This window comes from Ischnura elegans, chromosome 12, assembly GCF_921293095.1.
Source record: "Ischnura elegans chromosome 12, ioIscEleg1.1, whole genome shotgun sequence".
Taxonomy (NCBI): Eukaryota; Metazoa; Arthropoda; class Insecta; order Odonata; family Coenagrionidae; genus Ischnura; species Ischnura elegans.
In genome coordinates, this window is record NC_060257.1 from 47,586,036 (window position 1) to 47,592,963 (window position 6,928).

Here is a 6,928-nt window from a genome sequence, read left to right on the forward strand (position 1 = left end):
GAGCGAGGCGGGAAACGGGTGTATGACGTTTGCCGTGACGTCACAGCCTAACCTGTAGCGCTCCGTAGCGAATAACGGACCGCTTGGTGGCGCTCCGAAGCATTGGTAGCGTTCAACGGACCGCACCCAAGGTCGGTAAAAGGCAGGTCGTGTCACGCTCCCATAGTGCATTTCGGTTTGATCATCTTGGTTCCCACCTGTCTGTTGTTTACATGGTGTTTGCATAGGGCATATGAATTAATTTCAAAATATTGTGTGCTGCAGTGCTCCGATTTGCTCCAATTCCACGAAAAACGGAGTAATAATATTTCGTTTTTCTTCTGATCGTAAAAGAGAGGCTCCTTGGTCGATATATTGCAGAAGAAACAAATGGAAATCTACAATAACATCGCACATTGTGAGGTAAGGAAGTGACAATATTATAAGTATTTTTTGCCTGTATTTGTACTTTGTAAATATTTATATATGCAACGTAAGTCTTAATAATTATAGCAATAGCCTATGTCAATGAGGGAACGTCACATAGTAGAAATATAGGCTTCTCAAAAGTTGTTGACAACGCTGTTGTCACCAGCATATTTTGATACGGATTCATCACGTTTTGCCTTGAAATTATGTTAAGTAATGCATAAGTGCCAAACTTTTCAATGTTATTTATTACTTCGGGTCATGTTTCATACGGAATAATACGGAAATGGTGCATTTTCATTGTAAATTAGTAGAATAATCGGATCGTATGTAGGCTCGCTTGCGCCAGTATACATTTCTTCAATTCAGTTTTATACGTGCAATGGATAATGCCTTCTCTGTTCAGAAATTCCACAATTTTTACGAATATTATTATTTAGGTTTGTTTCACTGCGGAGAAGTTAAGAGTGTCGTCAACAGGATGGTCGCAAACTACATAAACAAACTGCCGTTCCAACAGCGATTTCTGGAAAAAGGTATGTATTCTGAAGATAAGTTATACAAAGTTTGAATAAGTTTACATAGTTTTAATATTACAAATTGGCGACAGTCGAATCTAGTCTTTTCTAATAATTTCAGTTTTTTATGCACTTTTGGAAGTCGTAATAAGATGTCCTGTTAAACTCGTGCATTCGTTATACGTTATGCATAGAAATTCTTGCATCCAAACAACTCGGATATCAACCCGTGTGCTGGAGGAGAGTTGGTGGAAGAACCAGACGTTCCCGACTATCAACAGGACGAGATGTTGGTGATTAATTAGGAAATCCGGATGCTGAAAGCAAAAGTAAGTGTATTATGATATTATGGAAAAGTATTTACAAATTATGATTGTGAAGTTCAATGCAACCATGTACGAGAAGGTTAATATATGCTTTACTCGAGTTTTAATTCTGCTAGTGTGTAGTAAATTTATGAGTTATGTAGTAGAATATTGAATTATCACTTGTTACGTTATTTGTTTGGCTTTCAGTTAACTTTTTTGTATCAGTGCTGCTGAAGTGATATTTTCATGATACTGGATATTATGCACACCGAATTGCAGTAACCTATAACTTCATACATGGACTCCTTCGCGTATAAATTTATATAAAGCCTATGTACCGTTTATAAAGTTGTCTGGTAGTTTTTGAGAATGTCGCAAAGTATATCTTCATTTAAAGGAAGGGTCTATTGACAGGAATTTAATTAAAGTGTGGGCTATAGGGATAACAATATATGGCAGTTCAATTATTTGACAGTTATTTGAGTGCAGTCATTGTGTGTTGAATTCATGGGAATAAGGACATGTGGTATTATGTGAGGTTAAGTTATTGAGAGTGTAACAGTAGTGTGGGAAAAATAGACCATAAATCTATGCTATCATTCGTTTACTGTGTAAATGGTGCAACAACATCAGCCCATTTTATTGTGGATTAGTGCAAAAGTTGAACATTATATGGCCAAATTCATGCAAGAAGTAATAAATATTCAACATTGTAATAGATACTAATCATTATATGTGTTAATAGATTACCCACTGTAGGATGTGAATCAATACGGTGAAGCTTATTGAAAATGACCACATACAATTTATAATCTGATATTATTGTGATGAGCATTGCTTTTCTCAGGCATTACCTGTCCTTCCTATGCAAACTATTTCCAAGGTTGTTCCTATTATTTCTGCCATTTTTTCAGGTTGAACTATGATGAGCTAGTCAGGTGAAGCAGCAACAAAATAAAAATGTACTCATGAAAGCATTTGAGCTGTGGAATGACTGCTGGATAAATTAAGGAAGCAAGTGACAGTCTTATGAGGAATACTGCCTAAGTCTTGGGAGCTGTTTCATAAGTACACAGGTGTAAGTAGATGTTTCTTTCTATTGTCCTCCCTTGCAATCGCAAAATATTGTTATAAATTTATAACATATTACCAAGGTTGTTTTTATCATTATTGTCATCCTTCTAGGTTGAACTAACTATGGTCTATGGTCAGTTGAAGCGTGTACATATTACTCATGAGAATTGGTAAAATCATTGGAATTGTAGAATTTTGCTGGATAATTTAAGGACAATGTGACAGTTTCCTGGGGGAACATTATTGAAAGAAGTCATAGATGCTGTTCCACAACCATAAAGGTGTAAGTAGATGTATTTTTTCATCCAGTCCTTCCCTTGCTACATATTTCCATGGTTGTTCTTTTAATTCTAATAATTCTTCTAGGTTGATATATGATCCATGGTCAGGTGAAGTGTGAACATGTTACTTATGAGAGCTGGTAAAATCATTTGAATTGTAGAATGTAGATAGAGAAATTAAGGAAGCAAGTGAGAGTCTTATGGGGAACATTGTCGGAAAAGTTTATGAAGCTGTCTCATAACCACACATATGTAAGTAGGTGCATTTTTTCATCTTGTGTTCCGTTGCAACATATTCCCAATGGTGTTCATATCATTATTATCATTCTTCTAGGTTGAATTATGATCTATGGTCAGTTGAGGCATTAACACGGTATTCATGAGTGATGGTGAAATCAGTAGAATTATGGAATGATGGCTGGAGAATTTAAGGAAGAAGTTGGTTGCCTCATGAGGATTATTTATTAAAAAAATGGTAAGTCATGTAAGAGAATTAGAACTTGTTTCAATAATGTTACTGTGCACATTTTTCCCACCCTTTTATAGGCTACAAAATATTTTAGTAGGATTAGTTTGGGAACTGGGTAGTATTTAGTAATGGCATGAACTAGCTTGTGTTATTTAAGAATATGATACCTTATATATTGCTATGAACAGCCTTTCATATAGCTGGCAAATGCTGAATTACATGTTAACTTTATTCTCATGTTTGGTTAATATGTGAGATTTTACAACCTGTGAAAGTTATGTAGCATGTATTGTTTCAAATAGTCTTTGTAATTCTATTATTCAGATGTACAAGGATTTTATTTGGATCTTACATCAGGGAGAATATCAGTTTATTTTAAGAAGTTGATGACTTTAAGTATGGAATTGCTGGCATTTGGTATACTTTTTATAATGGTTTTTATATGTTGTGTTTTCTAGCAGCCTGGTGCAATGGTTATTGATGAACTACTTGAAGAACAGTTATTCTTAATCCAGGATGTTAAAATGCATATTATAACTATCCCTCTTAATGATCAGTGCACACTCATATGACTTTTGTGAATATAGATACAGTTTTGTGATTAACTTAACCGTGGAGATTGTAGTGAATTATAATATAAGAATGTGATTATGATGAGCCTGGATGATTTATTTCTCTCTCCATCAATGCAACATTATTAGTATAGTTTGACTGCATATTGAGATGCACCATATCTTTCCTTTCGGGGTAATCTCCTGCATTTAGCTGGGTATTAATCATTTCGTTTCATTTAATACCCATTATGTCTGTACCCCACCCTGTATCTATAGTGCATTTCAACCCATAATATATCCATTAAAATTAACACATGAGCGCAGTATTCTACTGGATTTGTACAACTACTTCCTACAATTTAACAGGCTTTATGCTTCAGTTATTTACATCCATGATTGTCTTGTCATTGTTAATTGTCTGAGTCTAATTGCTCAATTTGGAATGCATTTGCTCCGTGCAGCATTTGCTGACTTAAAATCAGTGATTGAGTTTGGAATCCATCCTATTCTAATTAATGTTCTGATGTATATTCCTCTATTGCAGTTATTTGTAAAATCTTTAATGTACCTAAAGGCTCACCTGAGTGCACACTGACATCACTGTGTCAGATTATTTGCCGTGATTCTTGGAATATTTGCATGCGGATTATTCTAATATTACATTCATTATTGGGATTGGCAATATTTACAATTTCTAACTAATTAACATAGGCCTCAACTTTAGACAATTAATAAGCATTCAATGAGAGTTTATTATTATCATATGGACATGTTATCACTTTCCTAGGTTCCTTTGTCATCTATGGTTTGGTGAATTGTGAACATGTTAGCCATGAGAGTTGTTAAATGATTTGAAGAATGGTATAACATCTGTGTTAACTATGGGAGCAAGTGAGTCTCATTCGGAACATTGTGGAAACAGTCTATGAAGATGAATGATTGGCAAGCATGAGTAAGTAGGTGCATTTTTCATTTGTCTTGCCTTTTCGAAATGTATCCAAGGATGTCCTTATAATTATTTTCTTTCTTCTAGGTTGATCTGTCTTCAATGGTGGAGCAAAAGAGATACCCATAAGCATCACATTGCTTTAGGAAAATCTTAGTATTTTTGACCTGTGGGGATGGTGAAGTCCGATTATCTTTGGTAACGTTGGTGAAGTAAGTTTGATAAGCTGTCTCTTAAGTTAGATAAAATCAGGGCAAAGCTGTTATAATTCAAGAATTTGGAAGGTAGTGAGACAAGGCTGTGCTTGTCACTGATAACTTTAAGCATTTACCTGGATGAAGCCATCCATGACAATAAGGAAGAGGATTAGTGAGTGAATGTAAATGGAGAAAAAATTATCATGCTAAAATTTATTTCTGACATTGCCATCATTTCGGAAACAAAGAAGGTTTGGCAACCATCCTTGTTTACATGAGTCAGGGAATGCACTGAATCGTTGAGGCCTTTACTTCGTAGAATTCCATTTTTTATGGTTGGAAGGAAATCACTTAGCTTTTCTACAAAAACACACTTTATTGCCGACTAGTTTCGGTTACACTGTACCATTTTCAAGACTTTTTTTTCGACTACTGTACTATATCAAAGTGAGCCTTAGACAATTAAGGCAGGTAAAGTGCATTGATAGAGGCTACTGTATGTAGGAGAAATGTAGTGCTACAGATATATGAAGTGGATTTCATGGATCGAGTTAGTAATGGGGAAGTCCTAAGAAGAGTAGGAGAGAGGTGTAGCCTCATGGAAACCTTTATACGAGACAGAACAATCTAATAGGCCACATCTTATACATAATGGCCTGATGAAGACAATGGTCGAGAGACAAGTGGGTGGCAAGAATGGAAGAGGATGCCTAAAAAAAAATGTGGAATAGGTGAAGAAGGATGTGAAACAGAAGAAATATTTAGGGGTGATAAGATTAGTTAATATGATAATTGAGCAGGTAGCTGCATCAAGAAATCTTAGAATTTTTTACCAGTGGGGATGATGAAGTCCGATAATCTTTGGAAACCATGATGAAATAAGCTGGATAAGCTGTCTCATGACAACACATGTGTGATTACATGATTCTTTCATAGCCCTTTCATTGATATGTATTTCCAAGGTTATTCTATTTTTTTTTCTTCCAGGCGGGCGTAGCTGTGTTATATGGTCAATAAGAGGGGGAAATGTTACTGATAGGACCTTTCAAAATGATGTGAATTGCGGATTGATATCTGGAGAATTTAAGGAAGCAAGTGAGAGTGTCACGGGAAACACTTTTGAAAAAAGTTTGAGGAGATGTCTCAGGAGAACACATGTGTGAGTAAATGATTCTTTCATAGCCCTTTCATTGATATGTATTTCCACCCTAGTTTTCCCACCCTTTTTTGAGCTAAATATTTTTATTCTTTCTAGGTTGAGTTTGGGAACTGGAAAATACATTCTAATGGCATGAACTGGTATATGCTATTGGAGTATATGAGGCCTTATGCATTGCTGTGAACTTGTCATTTTGCAGGCATATGGTAATGGTGAATGGCATTTCAACTTTATTTTACATATTTGGATAATGTGTGAGACTACTGCTATCTGCAATCCTTGGAAATTATGTAATATGTACTGTTTCCGATAGTCTTTTTAATTGTGTTTCAGGTTTGCAAGGATTTTATTAGGATCTTACATCAGGAGGAATATCAGTATATTTAGAAGTTGATGATTTTAAGTATGGAATTGATGTTTAGTACAATCCATTTATTTGAAGATATTATTCTATTAACTACAAACACAATTACATAGTTCTGATTTTTTCGGGATCATGGTATAAGTGTTGTTGGGTATTCTATACACTGACCTATAATGATAACTTGGATGAACATAACTTTTTCCTTTTGAATGTTGATTTCCCATGAACATACTTGTGCATCTCAAAATGAATGGTTTTTTCAATTAATTACATTGTTAACTCTTCGGTTTACTTTGTCTCATGGTATTTATATGTTATGTTTTCTAGCAGCCTGGTGCAGTGGATAATCATGAACTATTTGAAAAACTGTTCTTCTTAATCCGGGACAGGGTACTATGCATTAAGTGGCAGGCTGGATTTGTAATCCTGAGGGTGATACCTGTTGTGTGGACCTTTCTGCTACATTTGCCAGCATTAGCAAAATCATCATTCCTTAAAGTCTAGACATTATGGCAGTGCACCTTTAAATGGATGTTTTAAAAGCCTTAAATTATGTGCATCTGTTTTGAAATTAGTTTGATCAAATTGTACTACTATTTCAACAAAATTATGTTTTATTTATTCTGGAAAAATATTCTATTGCCCATGAC

The 6,928-nt window shown here is 35.0% G+C and overlaps 1 long non-coding RNA gene across 6 annotated transcripts; it reads left to right on the forward strand.

The window, feature by feature from the left end:
* Positions 1-3,024: 3,024 nt before the first annotated feature.
* On the forward strand, positions 3,025-6,152 carry LOC124168856. 6 transcript variants are annotated; one of them, XR_006866997.1, is made up of 5 exons: positions 3,025-3,064; positions 4,400-4,564; positions 4,646-4,770; positions 5,743-5,914; positions 6,011-6,152. It is a non-coding gene; the product is annotated as an uncharacterized LOC124168856 (long non-coding RNA). The 6 variants fall into 6 exon arrangements; XR_006866996.1 differs by lacking the exon at positions 3,025-3,064 and adding an exon at positions 3,078-3,475; XR_006866995.1 differs by lacking the exon at positions 3,025-3,064 and adding an exon at positions 3,078-3,454.
* The last annotated feature ends 776 nt before the right edge of the window (positions 6,153-6,928 follow it).